The following is a 27993-nucleotide window of genomic DNA, read 5'->3' on the forward strand; positions in this document are numbered from 1 at the left end:
GGCGAATGGCATGGTTATACAGTTGAAAAGTAGCAGTTTTTATCTCGTTTTAAAAGAACATAATTTTTGCTACTCATTATTTACTTTTTACACTTTGCTTTTTATTTTTCACTTTTTGACTGAATGATTTTTGTCTTTTTTCTTTTAGGCAAGAGAAACACTGGTGCACACATGAGTAGGAATGGAACTGTCGGGAATGGAAAGCAGAGAAGTGAATACAGTATACTGTATGATTATGAACAGCAGACTGGCATAGAAGTCCCAGTCATTGGTCTAGGGACGCGACAAGAGTAGCTACAATTAGGTACTGAGATAGCCCAAGTGGAGCTTGACTTACTGTGCTGTGAACTTGCTATACCACTGACCCCAAGCCATGGACACACCTTTTGGATGGGTGAGTGCTGCTGCTGTGTAGGGAGGTACTTGCATGTCATTGCTTTCTGTGCTAAATGATTGTCCTTAGCCTTCAGTTCTGAGGGGGTATATTCTGCTGTCCCAAAGCGTGTCATCTCTCGCCACCCCTAGGTCTAATTTCTTATTTGTCATTAATTTCAGCTGCTGACTCATTCTGGAAAGAGACTGCAGTTCTAGCAAATGGAGGATTTTGTTTTTGTAATTAGTTTGAGATGTTGATTAACAAAGCTCTTAAGTGAAAGAGAAGACCTGAATTACCACTGGAGAGCTATTTATGTCTTGTTAAGTGTGAGTGTTTCACTTTCATCTATCCTAGACTGTTTGTATATGTAAGACCTCATCCATGTCCAACGATCAAGAACATTAAATACCTGCTTCGTAACATTTGGTGGCCAAACTAGTACCACTATTTCAGAATCAGAATTAAGAATGTCAGTTTCATCTTGTTTTTTTTTTATTTTATCAAATATCCACTAATAGGATGCTTGAGTTGGTGGTTACGCTTTGCATTATCCACTTCCACCACTTTTTTTTTTCAACTTCTACAAATTCAATTCAAACTTTTTTCATAAAAATATTAAATATATATTTTTTTTAAATATTTAAAAAATGTTTAAATTAAAGATGAAAACGTTCCTAACTTCTACCTCCCCTTTGCTTTGGCAACATTATTTCCCAACTGAATTATGGTCTCGCTGAAAGACATCCATGGAGAAGTAAAGTCAAGTAAAAATTGGTATTGTTTTTATTTGATCATCTAGTAATCCTGTTGGAAGAACATTTTTTCTTGATTGGCAAGAAGAAAGGATCCTGGTGGCAGTGTACAGATTTCTGTGCACTTAAAATTTACCATTTTGAACACTTAATGAATGCTTTAATATTTTAATTAAATCCAGTAGGCAAGGTTCCTCGTAGAAGTGGATGAGTGGAAAGCAGCATTTATCACTTTGGGTTCTACAATCCATCATGGAAGCTAGTGGACTTTTTATTGTTAAGTGTGTGGGTCTTGTCAGTCATCAATTAGTGGATTAGGCTAGAGATGCTATTCGTCATTCAATGCATCCAGTGTTAAATCTGTGGTTACATACTGTTTAGTAGCAGAGATACATGGGGCTCTGTCTGCTTTACCGCCATTTGATATGTTTGTTTTCCACAATTTGGTATATTTGTCTTTTCTTTTTCTTACTGGTAAAGTTCCATTTCTTTAAAGGTACAAGATAGTCATTGTGTAGGGATCTCTCAAGGCATTACCATGATATTTTAAAATGATTATGTGTAAGAGTCCGCTCACATTGCCTGGCAGTGATGAGCAGGAAAGAAAAAAAGCAAAGATCAGAAGAGGAAGAGTTTAGAACAGGTAGGATTAGTACTGCTATTTGTAAATGGTTTGGTTTTCCAGGGGTTATAGTGTAAGCAGTACAGAATCTAAAGATAAAACATGTTACTGCATTTCAAAAGGTGATGCAAACACATGCAGCGTCTTCAATTATTTCTTCAGTGTCCTAAGCAAAACAGGTCAATGCTAAGTACATAAAATATTTGTTTTTATTATTTAACTTGTGCCTATAAAATACCTGTACTTTGTCAGTTGCCAAATAATTACACCAACAGGTAATTCACGTAACACCAGAAGTGGAAATGTCTGCACAGTGTGCAAGCCCTCATACGTCCATTTCATGCACTCTTCGCCAATGAAATCTTACATGTTGGACTAAAAACAGCTTTCATGGTTGTTGTTTTTTTATTTTCTGCGATTCTCATACATCGGTTATTGGATAACCTGCATTACCAGTCATTTTCTTTTCATTTTAAGTTTGTATTTTTGCTAAGCAGGTAAATTGAGTAATAAAGTCTGTCCCGAATGAATTAAAGTTACTGTGTAGTGTTGTCTCATCCCATTTTCTTTTGTATTTTGTCCTTGTGCACTTTCTGTACTTTGTGTCTTGTAACGTTAAGAAGCAGCAGACTGCCACCTTTGATATTTAACTTGTTAAGTTTCCCACGTTGTGTGCATCAATTATCAAACTTAAATATAAATAGCTTTAAAAAACAAAACTATTCTAAAAGATTAGTTAATGTCAATACAAATTTATAATGTTCATCTTTAGTTACATATTACCTCTCTGGCAAGTGTTCAGTCACATCTTTAAATACGATACGTCGAAGTGCTTTGGACATGGCATTTTTTCATGCTACATAAGAATTGCATTTGTTTGTAGGTTAAATGCAAATTATTTTACTACAGGTTCTGTTATTTATTAGGTTTGGGTTGTAATTATGTTTTAGGAACTGGTTGACACAGTTTTCAAAACGGTTTTAACTTGAGCTGTTTAAAGCACTGTCATTGCATTTTATTAATCATTTGACATACAGTAGTTTAACTGTTCTGTATCATTATTTATTTTATACCACACAAACGAATAAATATCAACTAACTGAAGAACTCAATTTGTTTTAAGAAAATGGGCAATAAAAGTATTACACACTGTTGCCCTCTATGCTCTGCAACTTACTGACTAGAGTACCATTACAAGTGAAGTAAATCATTTAAAAATATGTAAAATATACACATGCACATGTATTATGACCTGTGATTTGCGTAGTAATGAATCAAAGGCTCTGTATTTTCTTTTATAGAACAGTCACATGAAAAGAGAGAGAGTGAGATATTTACTCAATTGCAGACACAGACTCCAGCAGCACAGGCAATGCATACAATGGAAGCTCAAAAATAGGTATCAAACAAAATGGTTGAAAAAATATGTTATTTGAGATGTTTCCTTGAGGCACAGCTATCCATGAAATTGTTTAAACAAAAAAACAGCTTCCTTCGCTAATATTTTATACTAGCCGTGTAAGCCCATGCTATAAAAATCCCGGGGTCCTAGAAACTATTGAAATCGTCAGGAAATAAACTGAAATGTAGAGATGTCAGGTAATTGAAAGGAACTACTCTGGGCATCTCTCTCCTAGGAGCATTCGTGGTCGCATCGCTTGTGTGTTAGCGAGGGGCAGAAAAGTAAAAGGGATACCAGTTTGCCGATGTCTTTCTTTGGTTTTTCTGTTTTGCTGATGTGCTGGCCTCGCTTGTTTTATTAGTGGCTAAGAGAGTTGCCTGTTCCCTTAGATTTGAAGCCCTTACCCCGACTCCACCTCTCACTTCTGGGCTGGACAGACACACACACTTCCACGTGTAGACGTTTATATATAAGATTATTATATTGAGTCTATATTGAACTCTATACATAAATGTGTATATATACAGTACATGTTTATATAGTGCTGATCTTAAGGGAGTTTGAGAACATACTGAGATATATCAAATATCTCATTAATAATCGCAATATCAATTTAAATCCATATCTTATAATCATGCTTCATACTAAATTGTTTATTTTTTTTTTAATGAAGATGATCATAGCCCACCTCTGTCTGTGTAAGTGCTTTTATATATTGAAGACTCTTTTGTTTTTTTAGTGGCCATATTTTATTTGTTTAACATTGTTGCCTTTGTGGATTTCTTTTCAGTGTTGTGGTGTTCATTCTGAGCTACTCAAGTAGGTAGGTTCCCATGCTTGATTGTGTTAGACTTAGGAGATGAAGAAAGCTCTTGCAACCTCAGCATAATTCTGCTAGTAGCTTGCTATTTTTCAAGGCTAGTCTTAGGACATTGGATTTCTTTTTCTTTTCTAGTACATGAAAGTATGTAAAATGCACACAAATTCAGAATCATAATATACTTTGGCATTTAATCTGCTATAAATTACTATGCAGCCTTTGTGTCTTGTAGAGCGGATGCAGTTTCTTTTCTGTCTTATTGTTCATCAATTGTTGTTACTTGTTTAACTGCTGAAAAGGACAGCCATTGTCGTAGATGTATTTTTGAAAATTACATAACGTTAAACATTTTTCCCAGCTCTCCAATAAGATACCATGCATCCCACCAGCTTCACATTTAAAAGTCACAAGTACACAATCTGTAGATGTTGCACTCTCCTCTACACTTTTTGATCCATGATAGAGTTTCTCAATGATCATTACTCGGTCCTGCATACAGTAATTTTGGATTGCCTAAGCCCAACTTCAGTTAATGAAGTATAATTTGCAACTTTGTGGACCCAATTAAGCCTCGATTAGAAGATGAGGTTCAGGGAAGACTTATTCAGCTAAGTGTTGATCTTACAAGTGTACTTCATAGAATGCAATACCCATTGGTGTTAAATTTATCAATATTATATTTTTTTAGATAAAAGCTGATTATGACATTTAACACTTGTTAGAAAGGGCATTTTGGAAATGAATGTCTCCAGTAACCATCACCTTTGTATGCTCTTGCTTTCGTTTGTTGGAAAAGTAGTAAAGTAGCTTATATACTTTCTTAATTAAATTAAAAAAAAAAAAAAAACTTAATTGGCAATTCTGAAATGCAAAGATCCAAAAGGAAAACTGGCCATTACAAATGCTGGCAGGCTCAAAATTGTCATCAACATTGCATAGAAGAGCATACATTCAACTGTCCCCACTGTTCTGGATGAATTATTTTTCAGTTATTGTTTACTGTTTTGCACATGATGTCATCATCTGTGCCATTTTGAGTTTTGTTTCCCTTGATATGCCATGCTATTGGGGCACTTTATGCATGCATGCGTAAATTCTGCCACGATTAAGTCAGTATGAGTAGAAGGGAACACAACATGTGGAAAGGGAAATCTTAGTTTAACAACTAACTTATAAAAGATTGGAAAACAAAGAAAAACAAAATGTTTAGTCTGGATCTTTAGTTATGTTTCTGATTTGGTCACAAAGTGTGCCATCTTCAGTTACTGGTCCAAATTAATGGTGAGCTGCAGTATCTTGGGAATTATAACTCCTGGCCACTGGAATTGGTCTAGAGAGTGAAAAATGAGGAGCTGTTTTGTTCCGGTAAGTGCTGGTAGAACCATTCAATCTTTCTTTGACGTTGCATTTAAACTACTATCCACAATGCTTATAATATTCTCCTGCAGAAGACATTGTTATAAAATGTGTTTACCTGCCATTTGCTCATTTGTTTTATAAAGAAATAATTCTGAAGCATTTCCATTTGATTTGTAGGTTCTAGTTTATGACCTTTTGAGTGTTTGTGTTATTAATTTCTACTAGTTCCATGAAGTTTTGGTTACTGTAGGTTGAGCTGACTTTTCTCTACTCTCTTATTTGCTGTTTATGTTCCGCACAATTCCTCCATTGAGAAGATTTACCAGCATGACAATCAAATTCTGACATCTAGAAGAACATGATGCCAAGGACTGAACTTGGGTAGTAAATTTCACATGAAAAAATTCCTTCCCACACAAGGCTAGATTGAAATGCCTACTGGCTGCTGGGTGACTTAATGAATAGAGCTCCTTAGCAGAGAGTTGATCACATTTTATACAATGCAACATGAAGACTCCCTGCCACTTACTGTGTGTTTGGGGGTTTCTCCCTTGATGAATTTGGCACATGGACACCCAATCATTTTATCAAGCGGAGGGAGTGTGGGTCCCCCTTGGTGATTTTGCCACACAGGGGGTGGATTTGTAATGGATTGATGAGAAGGCCTCTTGTCTTCACAGGACCCTGGATGCACACCCAGAATGCCCTGATGGTAGATCCGCCAATGTTCACACACCAAACTTCAGATATGAAGAACACATTTTTTACATGTAGTAGAAAGCAGTGCCTTACAGATATTACACTTTAAACTTGATGATATTTTGCAACCTTTAGGTTTAGGCTTAGTTGTCATTTCTTGCTAAATCTGTTCCTGTTTTAATAATTTTGTAGCTGCCCTGAATCTTGTGAAGCAGTGACTTTATATTAGCTAGTCCACAAATCTTGTTAAGTTAAAGTTTTAGAACAAATTAAACCTTTGAATTTTTTTTCTCATTTACTCCATAGTTTTTTTTACCAAAATATTTCTCTCTTTAGTTTTTCACAAAACATTTTTTGTTGTTATCCATGCACATTGGAACAAAAGACAGTGGGGCAACCAAAAGGTTTTAAAATATACTTCAGATGTTTTTCCACTTATAACTAACACATATTAAAAAGCAGCATATTAAAGAAAATTGTTAAGTAGGTCTAGTATTTTCATTTTCTCATGTTGTTTGTGTTTCAAAACATGCATTTATAAGCATAAAAACTTGTACAAATAAAAAAAATACACCTTACCTGTGGATTTCCATCTCACTGTTCCCTTGGGTGAAAAATGTCTGCATGCTTCAGCATGTCTGAAATTCTTAAGTATATTGTACAAGCATTTTATCACATATTTAGCACTTCGGGTTTATATTCTTTGTACACTGTGCTTAAACTGTGTATAGTTTCAGACAAATGATTTTAATTTAGTTTTTACAATTTAAATGTGAACTTTGTTGCAAAAGATTTGTGTTGAATCTTAATCGGGTCTCAGGTGATGAAATGGAGCAGGTATTACGCATTATAAATGCTCATTAAATTAGACTTTTTTTACATTTACCAATATTAAGAAATATACATTAAAATGAGGAGACTTTGGAAGACAGCTAAACTGCAGAAAGGTTAACATTTCAAATAATACGTTATGTTGTGTCAGCTTGGTTGTCTGGATTGTAGTACTATTATTATTAGCTGTGTAAGCCCTCACTGTAAAAATCCCGGGATCCTAGAAACTATTGAAGTCATCAGAAAAAAAATCAAACGCAGAGTCAGTGGTTTTGTTTTGTGGACATGCTTGCCCCCCTTGTCTATCAGCAGCTAAGCGAGTTTCTCTCTCCTTAGAGGTTTTGTTTTGTTGATGTGTTCGCCTTGCTTGTGTATTAGTGGCTAAGCAAGTTTGTCTCTCCTTGGAGGTTTTGTTTTGCCGATACGCTTGCCTCGCTTGTGTAATAGCGGCTGAGTGAGTTTACCTTTTGTCGGTGGTTTCACTTTGGCAACAAAGCCGATTTCTTTGAGCTTCATGCTGTAGTCTCACACTTCCGGCCAGGACAAACTTCCATGTGTAGACGTTTATATATATATATATATATATATTGTGGAGGACTGCCGGCTTCCCAGGCCGGTCCGCACCCCCAGGCCGACAGGAGGAGCTCTCCCAACAGCAGGATCGTGCCCCGTGGTCCAGCAGGGCCTTATGGACTCTGTAGTGTTTATACACAGCCCTGCTGGATACCTTGGGGACCACCAGGAGTCGCTGTGGGGGGACTTGTGGGATCTGTTGTGCCTTATGACCCGGGAGTACGTCACGGTCACGTGACGGGAAGGAATGGCGTGCTCCCGGGGTGAAGTAAAAGACTGATTGCCCTGACCCGGAAGGAATAAGGAACTGTGGACTGAGCTGAGCTGGGAGGTAGAGGAGCAAGTATCTGGGCGAGGAGGAGAGAAAATTAGAGTGTTGTGTTTGGTTTACTTTATGAATAGTGTGGAGGGTGCTTGGTGCACTGTAAAATATAATAAAGAGTCTTGGACTTTTATCCGGTGTCTAAAATTGTACCTGAGGGTTCAAGGGAGCACTATCGCCCCCTACTGCCACAATATATATATATATATATATATATATATATATATATATATACTGCTCAAAAGAATTAAAGGAACACTTTTTAATCAGAGTATAGCATAAAGTCAATGAAACTTATGGGATATTAATCTGGTCAGATAAGTAGCAGAGGGGGTTGTTAATCAGTTTCAGCTGCTGTGGTGTTAATGAAATTAACAACAGATGCACTAGAGGGGCAACAATGAGATGACCCCCAAGACAGGAATGGTTTAACAGGTGGAGGCCACTGACATTTTTCCCTCCTCATCTTTTCTGACTGTTTTTCACTAGTTTCACATTTGGCTACAGTCAGTGTCACTACTGGTAGTATGAGGCGATACCTGGACCCTACAGAGGTTGCACAGGTAGTCCAACTTCTCCAGGATAGCACATCAATACGTGTCATTGCCAGAAGGTTTGCTGTGTCTCCCTGCACAGTCTCAAGGGCATGGAGGAGATTCTAGGAGACAAGCAGTTACTCTAGGAGAGCTGGAGAGGGCCATAGAAGTTCCATAACCCATCAGCAGGACCAGTATCTGCTCCTTTGGGCAAGGAGGAACAGGATGAGTACTGCCAGAGCCCTACAAAATGACCTCCAGCAGGCCACTGGTGTGAATGTCTCTGACCAAACAACCAGAAAGACTTCATGAGGGTGACCCAAGGGCCCCATGTCCTCTAATGGGCCCTGCGCTCACTGCCCAGCAGCATGCAGCTCGATTGGCATTCGCCATAGAATACCAGAATTGGCAGATGCACCACTGGTGCCCTGTGCTTTTTACAAATGAGAGTAGGTTCACCCTGAGCACGTGACAGAAGTGAAAGGGTCTGAGAAGCCATGGAGAACATTATGCTGCCTGTAACATCATTCAGCATGAGCAGTTTGGTGGTGGGTTAATGATTGTCTGGGGAGGCAAATCCATGGAGGGTCACACAGACCGCTACAGGCTTGACAAAGGCACCTTGGCTGCCATTAGGTATCAGGATGAAATCCTTGGACCCATTGTCAGACCCTATGCTGGTACAGTGGCTCCTGGTGCACGACAATTCCTGGCCTCATGTGGTGAGAGTATGCAGGCAGTTCCTGGAGGATGAAGGAATTGATACCATTGACTGGCCACCACACTTTCCTGACCTAAATCCAATAGAACACCTCTGGGACATTATGTTTTGGTCCATCCAATGCCACCAGGTTGCACCTCAGACTGTCCAGGAGCTCAGTGATGCCCTGGTCCAGATCTGGGAGGAGATCCCTCACAACACCTTCTGTCATCTCATTAGAAGCATGCACAGATGTTGTCAGGCATGTATACAAGAACACAGGGGCCATACAAAGTGCTGCGTACAATTTTGAGTTGCTGCTATAAATTTTGGCAAAATGGACTAGCCTGCCACATAATTTTTTCACTCTAATTTTGGGGCGCCTTTGAATTCAGGGCTCTGTAGGTTGATCATTTTCATTTCCATCAAACGATGTGGCATCCTTTCGCTCCTAACACATTACCCAGTCTATATCAGTATAGATATCCAGGAGGATTTCTTTTTCCCATTGAGATCTGATGTGTTTTCAAAGTGTTCCTTTAATTTTTTGAGCAGTTTATATATATATATATATTATATAAGATTAATACTATTAACATTATTACTACTGGTTTTATGCCCTTTGTGAATATAAAGATACTGTAAGCTACTATGCACAATGAATTAACCAAAAAGGCTTCAATTCAGACCTTTTCAAGGTTTGCTACTCTATACTAGTAGTTCTTAAACTTTTTTTCTGACCACCCGTAATCGCAGATAATCATCCATAGGATCCATTCACCCTGTAGAACTGCCAATCATCATCCTAACATGAGAGTGCCCCTTTGGAGATTCACTGCCAATCCTATTTCACCCCTTATCATCGTTCTGGTTGTCAGTTTATTGCAAATAATTCAGTAAATCACTTGAGATCTTTTTCCATTCAGGGAAATGACTAAGTTCAGACATCACCCACATACATCACCCACAGACCCACAGTTTAAGTAACACTGCTCTATACATGCTAAGGTGTCTAAAAGATTTTTTAAAGCCAACAGACAAACACATCTCCTTTAATCACCTTGCTCAGAGTGTTTTCAAAAATGTTACAATATACTGGTTCTTCCACTATTTAAAATAACATGGAGACGATTTTTTGGAGTCAGTCCTTAAAATTCCTTCTAGTCTTAATTCTCATTCATACTTCATTATTTTAGTGATAGGGGAATATACATGTTTAAGGAATTGAGTAATAGTTTCTAAAATGATTTTTATTAAATCAATTGTTTTGTCTGCATAATTGACTGGACTCATTCATGTTTTCCTTGAACATTTCCAATTTATTGTTTGATTAGTTATCTTACATTGTCCCAAGGTATAACATCATAAGGCATCATCAAAATATAATGTCATATAGTATATGATGTTGATAGCTAGAACATTGGTAATGACCACCGCCTCTTTTGAAATTGAATTCAATTTGTTGAAATTTTGTAGTATGGAGATATGACTGAGTTTTTTTCTTTTGTATAGTTCTCGAGCCTTCAATTGTGTCCAGATGTCTTAGTTTAAAAAGACCGAATGACTTGGTGAAGTCCAAGAAGATAGCATGCATTAAATAATAGTGATAAACGGGCCCAGAGAGGAGCAGGGTGTGGTAGTTGTGCTGATTTGCCATCTTACTCAATTATAATTTATAAAAATGTCTTTATATATTAATGTACTTATGTTTATGTGTTCTACTGTTGTTTTCGCTGTCATGGTATTACTGCTTTTCAAATTTTTATGTTATTTACATCACTTTTGTTTATTATAGACAAATTGTGTATTATCTCTTTAAATTTAATTATGTTCCTAGTATTTTGTGGGTGCTAACCCAGCCACAGGGGATGCACAAACCAGTGTGTTTCTTCATGACGGTCCCAAGCCTGGATAAATGGGGAGGGTTACGTCAGGAAGGGCATCCGGTGTAAATGGTGGAAGTTGAAAAAGGAAGACTGCAAGGTTGAGTAATGGTGACAGCAAGAAGGGTGCTTGGCTTGACATCTGGACAGAAGAAGGAGGAAAAGGAAACCTGGTGGTGGAATGACGAAATACAGGAGAGTATACAGAGGAAGAGGATGGCAAAGAAGTGGGATAGTCAGAGAGATGCAGAAAGTAGACAAGAGTACAAGGAGATAAGGTGCAAGGTGAAGAGAGAGGTGGCGAAGGCTAAAGAAAACGTGTATGATGAGATGTATGAGAGGTTGGACACAAAGGAGGGAGAAAAGGACCTGTACCGATTGGCTAGACAGAGGGACCGAGCTGGGAAAGATGTGCAGGAGGTTAGGGTGATAAAGGATAAAGACAGAAACATACTCACAAGTGAGGAGAGTGTGTTCAGCAGATGGAAAGAGTACTTTGAAAGGCTGATGAATGAAGCGAACGAGAGAGAGAAGAGGTTGGATGATGTGGATATAATGAATCAGGAAGTGCAATGTATTAGCAAGGAGAAAGTGAGGGCAGCTCTGAAGATGATGAAAAATGGAAAGGCCGTTGGTCCAGATAACACACCTATGGAAGCATGGAGGTATTTAGGAGAGATGGCAGTGGAGTTTTTAACCAGATTGTTTAATGGAATCTTGGAAAGTGAGAGGATGCCTGAAGAGTGGAGAAAAAGTGTACTGGTGACGATATTTAAGAATAAGGAGGATGTGCAGGACTGCAGTAACTACAGGGGAATAAAATTAATGAGCCACAGCATGAAGTTATGGGAAAGAGTAGTGGAAGTTAGGTTAAGAAGTGAGATGATGTTTAGTGAGCATCGGTATGGTTTCATGCCAAGAAAGAGCACCACAGATGCAATGTTTGCTCTGAGGATGTTGATGGAGAAGTTTAGAGAAGGCAAGAAGGAGTTACATTCCGTCTTTGTGGACCTGGAGAAAGCATATGACAGGATGCCTTGAGAGGAGCTGTGGTATTGTATGAGGAAATCAGGAGTGGCAAAGAAGTACAAAAGAGTTGTACAGGATATGTACGACAGAAGTGTGACCGTGGTGAGGTCTGCGGTAGGAGCAACGAATGCATTCAACGTGGAGGTGGTATTACATCAGGGATCAGCTCTGAGCCCTTTCTTATTTGCAATGGTGATGGACAGGTTGACAGACGAGATTAGACAGGCATCCCCATGGACTATGATGTTTGCTGATGACATTGTGATCTGTAGCAATAGTAGGGAGCAGGTTGAGGAGACCCTGGAGAGGTGGAGATATGCTCTAGAAAGAAGAGGAATGAAGGTCAGTAGGAACAAGACAGAGTACATGTGTGTAAATGAGAGGGAGGTCAGTGGAATGGTAAGGATGCAGGGAGTAGAGTTGGTAAAGGTGGATTTTAAAAACTTGGGATCAACAGTAATGGGGATTGTGGAAGAGAGGTGAAAAAGAGAATGCAGGCAGGGTGGAATGGGTGGAGAAGAGTGTCAGGAGTAATTTGTGACAGACAGGTATCAGCAACAGTGAAAGGGAAGGTCAACAGGACGGTAGTGAGATCAGTTATGTTATATGGGTTGAAGACGGTGGCACTGACCAGAAAGCAGGAGACAGAGCTGGAGGTGGCAGAGTTAAAGATTTTAAGATTTGCATTGGTTGTGACGAGGATGGACAGGATTAGAAATGAGGACATTAGAGGGTCAGCTCAAGTTGGTTGGGAGACAAAGTCAGAGAGGCAAGATTGTATTGGTTTGGACATGTACAGATGAGAGATTCTGTGTATATTGGTAGAAGGATGCTAAGGATAGAGCTGCCAGAGAAGAGGAAAAGAGGAAGGCCTAAATGAAGGTTTACGGATTTGGTGAGAGAGGACATGCAGGTGATGGGTGTAACAGAACAAGATGCAGAGGACAGAAAGATATGGAAGAAGATGATCCACTGTGGCAATCCCTAATGGGAGCAGCCGAAAGAAGAAGAAGGGTATTTTGTGGATGGCAGGACCATCCTGACATCACTAATCCTGAGCTTCCCTCTGGCTATTTAGGTTACTGTTGAGAGGGTTCGATTGTGTTATATTGTTTTATGGAGTTAAGTATAAGTATAGCGTTTCCATTGCTCTTGAATTTACTGGTTTCGGCTCCATTTTCTTGGATCACATATTTTGGATTGTTAATTTTAGATTGAACTCATTTTGCCTTTTTGTGCATTTTTGGCATGTTTTCTCATTTTTCTTTAACAATTATTTTTTATGAACATTATTTGTTGGATCGTTCTTTGGAAGCCAAAGGTTTTTACAGGTCCATTACACTCACAAGTCATCTTGATACTTGGGGAAACTAAGTATATTTTCATGTTTATGTAGGCCAAAACAGGCTATTATAGTTGAGACTTCATGCTTGTGTAGGTCAAAACAGGCAAGTATAACTTAGGTTAAGCCCTTTGGTGTGAGGACTGTTTTAGGCAGGCGAAACAGGCTTGACCTGGCTTGTGTGGCCTTTAGAAAGGCCACACATCCTCACTAGCTATGGGTCCTGACTCCATTTCATAACAAATACATTGTGATTACTGTAACACATAAAAGTCCAAAATGGGGAGCAGCCTTGATAAAACCACTCAAAAAACACACTTGCCCTTACATAAGGACTGGACCCTGTGAACATGCCACAATCTAGGTAGCCTGCACAAGTCTAAAACTGGGACTAAGAACTTTGAATGCCAAAATGTTATCAATAAATAAAACTAAATTTCTCCTTTGAACAAATAAAGTAATATCTGTCTATTGGCCTATAAAGATTAGAGGGAAAACCATAACATATCTGGCCTTAATAAGAAAACTGTTTATTTAATATTTAAGGATTTAAGAAATTTATAAAATAATTCAACAAAACTAAGGCACAAAAGCCACCAGGACTTAGTACTTTTAAAATAATAAAGGTGATGCATCCAGAAATCTAATAATCAAAACAGGAAGCATTAACAGAAAAAAGAAATCTAAATTCAGCAAAGACAAAGATTCAGTGTATAATGCTACTTCTTCAGGTGGCCCCGCCTACTTGGGTGGTATACAAAGAGGATAGGGCAAAAATAAATAAAACTTATATATATGTTCTTAATATAATACAAAATTTAAAAGTACTTAATAAACAGTAATATAGTAAACAAAAAATACAAACAGAGCCAAAACAAAAACAGCCTTAATAAAATATATAAACAATATAAAGATTAAATAAATAAAGATCTTACATGACCCAAGGATACAGCCCTGGCTGAGACAGGACAAAATGGTGCAGTTGCCCTAAATTTATTTTCTGTACTTTGTAACCAAAATAATTCTGTAAAGATCCTGATTATATAAATACAAGTCTTGTTTGACATTTAGCTCTATCTTGTTTTATAGATTCCTATTGTAAGTCTAATTATGAGGTTCTATAACTTAAATAATCTTGGTTAAAATGTGTAACCTCATTTGTATAATATGGTTATGTTATTTTGTTATACTGTACAGTATAAAGAATACAGTATAATATCCAAGCCAACAGAAGCATATTGATGCACGTTATGTTTTTCTAATTCTGTGTTGACTGCAGCATTGTTTTGGGGCTACATATTCTAAGTTTAGTTTATACAATAATTCAATTTAATTTTATATACACATCATTAATCTATGTAGAAGTAAGCAGTAATGTGAAAAAATTAATATAATAATATATTTCAAGATTCTGAAGGTTTTGATAGATATATGGCTGTCATGCTTGGTAATGTTCTGCTACTGAAATGGATTTGATTGCAGGTATTCACCTCTACAGCTTGAATTTGTAGCTCTCACTCACTCACACCACCATCAAACTAACAACAAACAAGTTCTGGGTTTTCCTGCCCTCCTTCCCAGTTTCAAATGGCTTGATTTAAATATACTGCACATTCATTGTCAAACCTGCTTAATCCAATGCAGAGTTTCAGGGGACATCAACACACTTAATATTCTTAAAGATGGAGGCTAAATTATAACACATAGTTTCCATATAAGTTCATGCACAACGATGTTACCTTTGAGACACTATTACACCAACATAATGCCTTATCTCCAATTTTCTGTCAGATGTTCTGCAATTGGATGTGTTTTTGATTTAAATAGGTTTGCCACTCATTTATAGCATACAGGTAAAATATCTTTTACCAAAATCTATACTGCAAGAAAAATGTAATCTAGTATACTAGATCAACCAATTTATTACCCACTCCTACATATAAACATATGGAAACAGATACATTTAATGTAAATGTGGTGAGGAATCTAATACCATTGCCATGTTCATAAATTATTTTGCAAGACATAGTGTTGGTGTACATTATCTTTTAAATGTGAAACTAGGGAAGATGGTCATGCAAGTGGTACGTTACATTCCCCAGTTCTTGGTTCATATCTTGCCTTGGGCACTGTACCGGGTTACCAAAGATGAACAGATATGATTATGACATATTTCAGGATGTGCTAGTGTAGGTGTGTGTATGGATGAGCTTTGTAATGGATTGGTGTCTCTTTCATTAATGGATGCTCCTTACACAGAGAGCTTCCAGGAAAACCTCCTTCATTTGCAAACATCTACATTTGAAAAAGAAGGCACAGAAACTGGATAGATGGATGGATATAAAACACAACAAACTTTTAAAAATAGAAAAAAAATACATGTTCACTTTTTGTTGATTTCTAATGCAGTATCACTATGACTTGCTGTTTTAACCACTTTTGTCAGGATTACACAGTGTTTTTAGTCTTTGTTTCAGGAGTGATTTACAGGGGCTGCTGGATCCAGAATCTCAAAACAGCAAGAGCCTAATATGCAATTAGAATCTCCATCATGACATTGGAGATCTGGACCAGCACTTGACAGTAATCATTCTGATGCTAATAAATCCTTTACTGCTTCTTTAATTTCTTTTGTACACAGTTGTTTTCCTCTAATTCAAAATTATTTTTTTCAATCCTATGTCTTCTTTATTAATCTTAAAGCTTCTCTACTTTTCAATAAATTTGACATTGGTTACAGCAAGGTAATTAAATGTTGGTTATGTGTGCATTTCATACTTGCCTAAATTGTTTGCATGACTTTACACCACATAAACATAATATTTTTAAAAATGTTACTTAGCCCATGAACTTTGCAGGATTGGTCAAGAAAAAAATGTAATCTTACATTTTAAGATAGGGCTGTTGGCCATCATATCAGCAAGAAAGGCAGAGCTCAAATTCAGAAGTGTGACGTCATGTGAATGGATTCTAGGGAGGCATTGATTTAACAATATTTTAGCAAAACATGCACTTCAGTGTTTGACTGGATGGCTTTATGTGGATTATTTAACATGAGTAACGTGATTTTTTTTTTTTTATCATGGACGTTTTAATATTGTTTGCAGCATTGGCCACTGGACACTGCCCACTTCTATTGAGACAAACTTTATTAGTTCCATTTTCCATGAAAACATGAGATTAAAGGTTTATCTTAGCCATCCCTACAAAGTACATGGGTAATATAAAAAAAATATATATCATTTTGGGTGGAGTATTCCTTTAACACATACACAGAACCATTATAATCTTAAAATTGTTGGACCTGTTCTTCAATGACTGGGAAGCAGACTGGAGATATTGAAGGAAAAAAAATGACTACTGTGTACATTTTTTGGTGTTAACATCTGTACATCTGGGCGTACTTCTATCAGAATAATGAAAAGCAAAAACCAGATTCCTTATATCGTAAACTTGCTGGTGAACAGAATGTCAATATATTTGATAGATGTGGCCCATAGTTTCCAGAAAAATTTGGATCCATTAGGTTACACTATCAAAATGTTCGATTCTTATATTTCACAGAACAAAATATACAGTGGAACTTAAGTTTTGACTTATTAAGAGCTAAAATAGTTTCCCATACAAGAGAATTTGAAAGTTGAATATTAATATTAGGTACATTTTCATCAACACCCCAGTAAATGTGATACTCCTACTTTCTTTAAATAGATCTAAAAATTATAATAGTACCAAAATCATTCAACATAAATAGCAGCCGAAAGTATGGGCAGCTGCTGGACATAAGAGCGACAGCATTAGTGACCTTGGTTGTAGCAATTAATGGAATCTGTGGCTTGAAAGGCACTAAAGGCGATAAATAGACAGTATTTAAATTTAAAAATTATCAATGCATACTGACAAGATATAATGGATTTGCATGGGTATTATTAGGATTAAACAGTGTCCGAAGTGTTTTACGCATAGAGGATTTACAGAGGATTTGGAATTTATTTATATAAGAAAAAATGCATAGGCTAATGAAGAACACCAAGGGCCTGAATTTTAGGTGGCTTTCTGATCAGTGGGATCTTCTGAACGGTGATAATTTAGGTTCTTTGAGAGATCTGATTGTCAACTTTGGACATTTTTGTGATTTCATTCATTAACAACTGTCCTCTCATTGACTGACAAAATTCTACAAGCACTTTCCCCTGCATTAACTAACTGAAATTAAATAAGACTTTTATAGTTAGATAAAAATCAGCATTGTATGTGGGCCTTCACAGTTTCTTTATGGCATAACTACATGAACTGAATCCTTCCTCATTAATAAGTGGTATTCAAGCAATGATTGCATCTTTTCCATTACTATAAAAACTTCGTACACAGCACCCCATTAGATTCAGTGACAATTATTTACCCTCCAATCTGAACACTACTCAACAGCTACTTTTACTAACAACTGTATGAGTGCACTGTTCTACCAATACTGGCAAAAAATGGCAAGACACAAGGGCGAGTTTATTAATGGACCAGAAGATGAGTGTGAACCATAAACAGTAACAAGGGTCAAAACTAGCCAGTCAAAAGATCATCATCAACAACAAAATTCAAGGAATAAACATAGTCAATGGGGTTTTCCTAAAGGTCAAATATACCAAGAATCCACAGACAAAATCACTTAAAAATAGTATAACCATGTACCCATAATCTTGGAAGCTATGGAGCACACAACACCAACTCATGAAGCATTATTGATATGACATCTCTGTTCTGTCACAGAAAAAATTGAAGCAGATTTTTATGAACAAGGATTTGAAGATGAAACGTCAAAAATCCCACAAAGCTGATCTGTTGCCAAGCCTAAAAGTAACTCAAAAAGGTAAAAGAATCGAAGCACAGAGTCTTTGCCATGAAAGCAATAAACAAATGTGTACTTTTAACAAACAAGTTTTTATCAAAAAATTAGGATAACCAGGAGGTTGTTGAGCTGACCGATATACATTGTAATCTGTGATATCCCAGGTCGCAGCCTCTAGTTTGTCCTGCATAGCTGAATGGATAGCAACAATGCAAAATGGCGGTGCCAACAAAAAAACGAAATGGTGTCATATTAAGGAGATTTACAAAAAAAATGAATGTTTTTCAGTAAATATTTTTCTAAAAACTGTTACCATAATAAAATTCAGCAACTTAAACAAAAAAATAATTAACCAAATAATGCAGGAAAAAACAAATATGCTGAAACCCTGTTAAGTAGAACAAAGTCATATAATCACAAAGGGACTAATGAGATTATTTAACTTGGTTTTCAAAAAGCTTTTGATAAGTTATCACATTAGAAACTGGTGATCAAATAAAAAGAAATGTTGACTTAAAGGGCACTATGTGGATGTGTGAAAAGTGGAGTTTAAGACATAAAACAAAGCTTATAGTTAGAGTAACCTTTCATGAATCAGAAAATGCTAAAAGTGTAGTTCCTTAGGTATCAGTGCTATCGTTAAATCACTTAAATGGTGAAAGATCTGGAAAATACTCTTAAAATATTAGGTTTTTCTCAGTATTTTGTATAAAAATTTTATTACTCAATGACCAAAAAGGGGTGGCAAGGTGCAATTAGGAGACCTGGGTTCGCCTCCTGGGTCCTCCCTGCATGGAATTTGCATGTTGTCCCTGTGTCTGCGTGGGTTTCCTCCCACTGTCCAAAGACATGCAGGTTAGGTGGATTGGCGATTGTAAATTGGCCCTAGTGTGTGCTTGTTGTGTTTGTGTGTGTCCTGCGGTGGGTTGGCACCCTGCCTGGGATTGGTTCCTGCCTTGTACCCTGGGATTGGCTCCAGTGGACCCCGGTGACCCTGTGTTTGGATTCAGCAGGTTGGAAAATGGATGGATGGATGACCAAAAAGTATTTTATTTGTAGAATTGGAAAACAAAAATCCCTGCCACTATTTCCCACAGAAAGACATTAACCTGTGAATTTTGCAGTCAAGACACATCATCCAATGGCAAAAACGTGCAAACAAACATTGAACTTGTCCTTTGTATTCCAAGTTGAGGATGGCTGATCTACTATTTGTAATTTCCCATACATAGTTATTGCAGATTTCTTTTCACATATTTTCTTTGCTTCTTTAACAGTTAAGGACACAACCTAGCAAGAAAATGTATTTCTTTGTTTAACTTCACAAGCACACGATACATATTGAGATACAGTAGAATATATTGGTAATTTAGATTTAACAGCTAGTCTTCTTTTCCAGAGACTAACCCAAAGCAAGAAGCTTTTCCTTGCCACTCAAGTGAGTTCAGGTGCGGTTTAGCAAAGTGCAGTATTTAGTTTCTTTAAACAGAAAACCAACACGATTATTATTTTAAAAATGTTAAAATACTTTTCTACAATTAGTTAAAAAAAATAAAGTTAAACAGCATGCTTAATCTGAAGCTAAATTAAGAAGATGAGTGCAAAATAATCTACATTGTCTTTATTAATTCAAATTAAAGCAAAAAAATATATATACCACAAGTTCAGAAACATGTCTGCAGTTTTAAATTCACTTATTAATCATTTATTCTCTTGGAAGTAAGCTGCTTTGTTAAAATATGTTATATTAAGTATAAAATCTGATATGTGTTTTTTCACCGTTTCCCTAGCTGTGGCATCACCAGATGGATACACATTCCTTCATAAATGTAGAGATTCTGGTCAAGGAGGAGGCCTTGTAGTAATTCATTCTGACAAAATACAAATTGCTTCTAGAAATTTAGGTGAATACACATCCTTTGAGGTAATCATTTTAAATATTAAAACAAATTCCAGCACAATTGTAGTGCTAGTCTACAGACCACCACAGCCATATTCATTTTTCATGACTGAATTTGGCAACAAATGATGTGGGAGTTTAATGTACACATTGATGTGGAAATTGACACTTATAATCATAACCACATATTAGATTTAAGTACAACTCACAGAGTTGAAATTCAAAATTTAAATATTACCCCATTAAATTATTTCAGCTCACTACTTAAATACATTTAATTTGATTCTGCCTCTACCAATATATTCACAGATTGAAATGAAACAATACGACATCTAGATTGTAATTCAACTTCAAATTATATAGATACAGTATTTTGAATAAGTCAGCCGGTTTAATCATGGAGAACAATTTATATCAAATTATAATATGACCATGAGAGATCTTAAAGTGATCAAAGCACATAGAAACTTACCCTGGGTTAATGAGAGCACTCAAACTCTTAAATTAGAGTGCCTGGAAAACTGGAGCGTAGATGGAGAAAAACAAAGCTGCAGGTCTTTCAAATTACATGGACAGACAGTGTTAAAAAATATAAAAAAGCTCACTTTAGAGCTTGCTCAGACTACTATTCTAAAATAATAGACAACAATAAAAATACTTCTTGTCTACTGTTTAGAACAGCATCTCATTTAACAAATGGGAATTCAGCGCTTTCAGTACCTGATGCACTAAAAGTGTCAGTCATCATACCATTTTCTTAAAAAGGCAGACCTAGACCCACATATACTTAATAATTCTAAACACATTTCAAATTTACCCTCTAATGTACTTGAAAAAGTAGTCGCCAATCAGCTTTAGTCTTACATCATAGTTTATTTGAGAAATTCCAGCCTGGCTTCCGCACTGGTCTTAGTACAGATACAGCATTAACGCGTGTTCTAAGTGACATTCCAATATCCTCTAATGAAGGAAATTCCACTGTAACTATGTTATTAGACTTAAGCATCGTGTTTGATACTATTTACCATTCTATTTTATTTCACAGGCTGGAAACTGAACATTGGGCTTACAGGCAATGCAAATCAATTCAGGTACAGAAATGTGCTGATAGTACTCCTTCATTATACACAGAAGTGAGATATGGTGTCCGGCACTGGAACCTTTACTGTTTACATGCTTCCACTGGGATCTATCATTAGAGAACATAACACTAATTTTCACACCCCGTTTATACTTTTCTTTTTGACCAAATTACATTTCTCTGATGTTGTCGATTAGGTTACTTAGTAAGTTAAAGGAGTGGATGGATGAGAAATACTTGTCTTTGAACATATACAAAACAGAAATGTTAATTATTGGAGGGGAATGATCAACAACAATATTTTGCCATTATTAAGATCAGCTGGATTAGTTTTACTGAATCAACCCACAATCTAAACATTATCTTTGACACTTGCATGTAATTTAAAGTGCACATTACAGAACTATCCAAAACATGAGTTTCCATTTTAAAAATGTTGGGAAATTAAGGCGTCTTCTAAATATGCAGGATACTGAGAAATTAATTCATGCATTTATTTCTAGTAGGATTGACTACTGCAATGCATTGTTTGCTGGCTGTCCAAATTGTTCTGTACAGCTTTCAATTAATTCAAAATGCTGCTGCAAAGAAATTACAAGAACAACAAAATACAAACACATAACTCCACATCTTAAGTCCTCACACTGGCTCCCAGTTAAGTTTAGGGCAGATTTCGAAATCCTTCTTTTAAAAAATCTTAAATGGCTAAAGTCTTGCTTTCTTATCTGAACTTATCATTACTTACAAACCAGAGTGCATATTAAGATCTCAAGATGCCTGTCTGCTTATGAGTCCAAGGATTAATAAAAAATCAGTGGGAGGTTGAGCTTTTAGTTACAAGGCCGTAAACTGTGGAATGGTCTGCCTACCGCTATAGGATATGCCCCTTCAGTATCAGCTTTTAAATCCAGTTGGAAAACTCACTACTTCCATTTAGCATACCCTGTGTAGAGGTGTTGATTAGCTGTGCATACTGCATCTATCATGTTAGTTATTAGTAGTAAAACATAAGTAACATAATATTTATCTGTTACCAGCGCACCTGTTCTGTTTCTCTTTTTGGTAGTCAAATGTGGCACTTGCTCTACTGCCAAGTTTCTTGCCTGCCTATGGAAAAGTTATCTCTAATAGAGGAGTGCTGAAATCACTGAGTAGAAGGGTCCTATCATCAAATTGGCTGGCCCAGCAGTGACTCAGCTGTGGAATGGCCAGTAGGGGAGAGGCAGCTTGTTGGCCAAGGTCCCCAGGACTCTGAACAAATTCTCATATGTGATAGTTTTGTACTTAGTGAGAAATATAATTTATTCTTGCATTTTACTTTGTAGTTTCTACTATTACTATTGTATTGTATTCCTGAGGTGGCAATATTAGGTTGACCATCTAGCTCTGTGAAGAGGATTACTTGTGTTCTGTTCTGTGTATTGTATTTACCCTGTTTTTGACACCCATTGCACACCCAACCTACCTGGAAAGGGGTCTCTCTCTCTCTCTCTCTCTCTCTAAATTGCCTTTCCCAAGATTTCTTCCATTTTTTACTCTACAAGGGTATTTTTGGGAATTGTGTCTTGTCTTCTTAAGGAGTCAAGGCTGGGGAGCTGTCAAAGCCCATTCCGACACTCCTTGTGCGAATGGGGCTATAACAAGAAATAAAATGTTGCTGTGGATCCCAGACCTTAAGTTTCATCCATGATACTGTTTGTATTAGTAGAAGTCAACACCATCACTGGAACATCTACTGTCTAACAATAAGTGTTATATTTATCTCGTATTTTCCATTTATGTGCTTTTTATGAGTTTAATGTGTTGTGCTGAAAAAGGATGCTAAAAGTAAACATTTCATTACAGTGTATACATACAGATGTATTCTGTGCGTATAACAAATGTTAAAAAAGTAAACAGTCCTGCTGAACACCCGGTTCTGTGCTAACTTCATCTTGTTATGTGGCAGAACAGAAAATTAAATGGAACAACTAATAGTGCCATGCCAAACACAAGCAGCATGTTACTCTCTTAAGTCACTATGTTATCTATAGTGTAGATGGAGCCTTAGCATACACAAAGGAGCACCTCAACAAGTTGATCTTTACATTGATGGTCTTTTCTAGGTTCATTTTGGATTTTTCAGCCTAATAGTGGAAATGCTGAATTTGGAAGAGATGGTAAGGAAAAGCCATAAAGGGAGACAGCTGTGATATTAATGCAGTTTATTTGTCTCAGAGTCAACAATTTGTGCTTTTATTATCAGTTACAGGGAAAAGTACCAGTGTACTTAATGTACAATTTCTGTGTTATCTAGAAAAGCAGTCTATATGAAATAAAATAACAAAAAATGCACTTATATATAATTAGTATATTTTATACCTCTACATATATATGTTATTGTTGTCCAAGGAAAAGACAGTTCAACAACCAAAGAATTCTGGGGTGCTAACCCAACCCTTCATTTCTTTAAAGAAAATAAAGGTATGGCTCAGTTGAACAACAAAAACAGTTCCCATGTAGGGTGTGTGGCCACCGTTCATCAGGCTCTTTCATCTGTTCGCTATTCACAGAGCTCCAGTCTCTCATTCTGCACTGTTACCCTTGTAAAGCACCGGAACCAGAAGGGGTGGAGTCAGTTGCCCTCAATGGGTGGTTTGTCTGCACTGTGGAGGTAGAAAATGACAAGACAATTAGCAGCAGTGCCCCCTCACAGCCTTGGTTAGTATCACAAACCTGGAAATCATTTTCCCCAGTTTAAGTCCTTATTCTAAAAATGTTATTGATTGAATCCAGCCTGTTTTTTTAAAGAACTGCACAGATCCACTAACTGAGAATTTGATTTTGTTCCAATTTCAAATAATATATGACATCAGTTGCCCACTGACTAAAAAGAATTAGGTTAGGATTCTTCCGGTTCAGCAAGATAAGTCTACATGCCAATAGTGAAGTAAAGGCAATTACAGTTTGTTTGCCCTTCTCCACTTTAAACCAATGTGGAGGTACACCAAGCACAGCTGTTAGTGGAATATGGAGAGATTGTGACACCAAGGCTGTCTGAAAGGCATTTAAAGATTTTGTTCCGAAACTGATGTTTATTTGGTGCAAGCCCAAAATATGTGACTTAGTGAGGTTGGAACTTGATTGCAATGTTTGCAAGGATTATCTTGCCCTAAAAACATTTTGGACAATTATAAATGAGACAGATGTGCTCAATAGAAGAGTTGAGAATAAGTTGAATAATAACTGTATGCTTTGCACATATGAGTGAATTCTGTGCATGGCTGCCTTTCACTCTTTTTTTGAAATGTTGAGTAAGAGATCCTTTTCCCACTGTATTCTGGGATCTTTGAAAGGAAGGGACTTTAAAATGATTTTATATACAGTATATTACGGAAATGCTGTCTGAGACCTCAAGACTGATCAATATTTCTTCTTGAATAGAAGTATGTTGGAGGTGAGGAAAATTGAGCAGAGTTTGTTTAGCAAAATTTCAATTTTGAAGGTAGTAGAAGAATTGCATTGGAAAAAAGTAGATAAAGTTTTTTAAAAAGTTAAATTTGGAGTATAATTGTTCGTAGGATGCAAAGACGTTATCTATGTACAAATCACTAAGCGATTTAATCCCATATGTTTTCCTAGCATTAAAAACTGTATGTTGAAGGAGTGGAAAAAGGTTTTTATTATGCAGAGGTGCCATAGAAGTACTTTCTTCATTGGTTCCATATTCTGAGTGAATGAAGCACGATTGGGTTGTTGGTATATTGCCGATAACTTGTATTTGCTGGAGTACAAGCCAAGGAATATAAAGAAGTACTGCAGGATTTTATTTCTGTTGCAGACCAAGCCTGTGTATGTTCATCTGTTTGTGTTAGGTAGTGCCATGCCACCTTCTGCCTTAGGTCTTTGCAGGGTCACCCTTTGGATGCGTGGGTATTTTGAATTCCAAATAAGTGAGGTTATGATTGAATGTAACTTCTTAAAAAATGACTTGTTAATGTATATGGGAAAGCTCTGAAATAGAAAAATAAGCTTAGGAAGGATATTCATTTTGACAAAGTTAATTCTTACAGCTAAAGTGAGATAAAGGATAAACCATCTATGCAAGTCTTGCTTATGTTTTTCCATGCGGACAGCAAAGTTTTATTAATAAAGAGCTTTATGTTTACTTGTCATGTTTACACCTAGCTATTTAAACTGAACTGCGATGATAAAAGGGAAGGTGTCCAATCTAATGTTGTGTGCTAGAGAGTTCACTGGAAAGAGCACACTTTTATTCAAATTAATTTTGAGGCCAGAAATCTTCTGAAATTCTGCTAGTGCTGTTAGGACTGCAGACACAGTATTGTGGATCTGATATATGTAGTACTTTGTACAATATCATTTGCATATAGTGAAATTTTCTTATTCAAGGCTTTCTCTGATAATCCCCTTTATCTCATAAGCATTTTGAAAGTGAACTTTAAGTGGCTCGATGGCGATTGCACTTAGAATCCTTGTCTAGTACCACATTCTAGTTTGAAGTAGTCTGAAATAATGTTGTTTATACAAACTGAAGCTTCTGCAGTCGTATACAGCAGTTTGATCCATATATGTTAACCAAACCAAAATTTCTCCAATGCAGTGAAAACGCAGTACCATTCAACCATAAATCCAAATCTTGGGTGACCAGGAAGTAGAAAACCATGTCCTTTATACTGTCATGGTAATGTTGTCACATGTCACACACTCCCAGTCATTGAGTCTAGCAATAGCATGACAACCATAAAAAAGAACTCTACTAGTATGGTGCTGCAGGAGAATGTGAATCATTTTTAACATGAAATAGATATTATCAATAGATCCTTTGAACCTCAAAGCATCAGGAACTATACATAAATAATTTTTGCAGGCCGAGGAAAAGTTGTGAAAACAATAAATAAATAAAACTCATAAGCCTGATTGTGGCAATCTGAAAAATACCCAGAACATGTGAACTGATCTCTTAGATGGAAAAGTGGCTTGTTACTGCTGTAACTTTCATCTAGGTATGCAGATGAAATATGAATGAAAGATTCAAAATTGTCAAAATGATTTTCAACAAAAATGTTTTTCTTTACTCTGCAAATTTAAAAAAATATTTTAATACTAAATAAGAGAGATAGATTTAAGATTAGTATTATTTTAGTAAATAAATAATGAAACAGACAACTTGTTACGCCCTTTTAAGTATGTATATTGAAAGACAGAGTGAAACATTACAGATGCTGTATTTCTAAAAGGTAAATATCAAGTGGGAAACTGGCCGACCACAGAATGTTCACTTTTGATGAAAACTACAAATACTGGTTTATTTGTAAGTATGTGCTTTTCTTCTAAAGCAATGCATTACTTGTGAATTGATCTGAGATAACCTTCCCTAAAGTTTTCTGAATATTTCTATGTGTTTACAGATACTTCTACGGTTATTAGACGTGTCATATTGTACAGCAATGTTTCTGAAACATGGGATTATAGGTGAAAACATGAAATTTAGTTCAAATAAGTTCATCACTTATGCCTTACAGATGCAGTAGTTTTCCTCCTTCTCTGCTATACCAACTTTCTACAGCTTTTTATTACATAATTCATTGGGGGAAATGTAACTTGCACTTTATGCTCCATGGAGCTAAAGAATTTGAAATTTTTGCAAATGTCAGGTCATTCGCTTGAAGGCAATTCATACCTCAGGAGAAAAAATAATGTTTCATACACCTTAAGCTCACATTGTTAGTTTCTCAACTGACTGGCCATCAAAGAGATAAAGAAAGGCTTTCACATAAGAAGTGCCAATGGGATCTAGACAGATCAACATTCAAAATTGTGTTCATATTTTGTTTTAGTAGTTGCTTTATATCAATCCTAGTGGCATATATATATATATATATATATATATATATATATATATATATATGTTTTTTTGCAGATTAGCTGCATAAACTGTTCAGAACATGCAGTGCAAATCTATTTTTATTTGTATGAGAATCCTAATTTGTCACTTATGCACTTATGCTGTGTTTAAGGGCATTTTATGCAAATATTAGGATTCACTGTAATTGTATCTTACTTAGTGTACTGCATGTTCAGTATGCCCTCTATGTTAAACATTAATATTTCCCTGTATTATTTTCCCAGTTATACTGATACTCAGCAACAAAGGTAACTTCACATAATTCATTCATTTAAGTTAAAATTAACATTACATAGACTAGGGGGCTTTGCCTTGTCAATTAGGCCAGTGCTACGCGCCATTGTGAAGAGGGGAGCTGAATGCACTCCAAGGAGACACAATCCCTCCTCAAAAACCCCCTCTTAAACGGTGATACAATGGGAAGCAAAACATTTTTTTTACCTCCTCTAGGCTCGATCAGCTGCTGGCTTGCTGCTTCTGCCATGCTGTATGATCTGCATCTCGTGTGGTGCTTCGAAACCTGTACAGCAGCTGCCCTTTTTTCTCACTGCCTTGTCTCTCTTCTCTCTCAGACATCCTCTGCTCCTGTTGAGGGTCCCGCTCCCGAGGTGCGCCTCTATGAAGAGGAAGATTTCCTATTCTTTTAATTGAGAAATGTAAATATCCCCGCCGACAACACACGGAGCTTGATTCACTCCTGAAAGAAACCTATGTTTGTTTGAAGTGTTTGAATAACGTTTCTGCCTCTAAAATCTACTGTGTATCCTTGCAACTCTGACCCAAACGTGACACGTATGTGTATTTCTCTTTTACCAAACAGCAAATATTTTAATTTTCATGGATATGCCTCTTCATTGGGAAAAAACACTATTTGATCTCTTTTCGCTGTTCTGTTATTTCACCAAGTAATAATTTCCGTGTGTTAGCGTTAATACAATCTTTACTATCACTTTTTTGAGACTTTAAAATTTTCCTACTTCCATTATCTCTAATCTGCTCTACATGTGTATCTCGT

General features: G+C 36.6%; 1 long non-coding RNA gene across 1 annotated transcript; it reads left to right on the forward strand.

Moving 5' to 3' along the window:
* LOC120533621 lies at nucleotides 1–27810 on the forward strand. The gene is made up of 3 exons (XR_005634575.1): nucleotides 1–29; nucleotides 149–394; nucleotides 27551–27810. It is a non-coding gene; the product is annotated as an uncharacterized LOC120533621 (long non-coding RNA).
* Nucleotides 27811–27993: the final 183 nt, after the last annotated feature.

This window comes from Polypterus senegalus, chromosome 8 (assembly GCF_016835505.1).
Source record: "Polypterus senegalus isolate Bchr_013 chromosome 8, ASM1683550v1, whole genome shotgun sequence".
Taxonomy (NCBI): Eukaryota; Metazoa; Chordata; class Cladistia; order Polypteriformes; family Polypteridae; genus Polypterus; species Polypterus senegalus.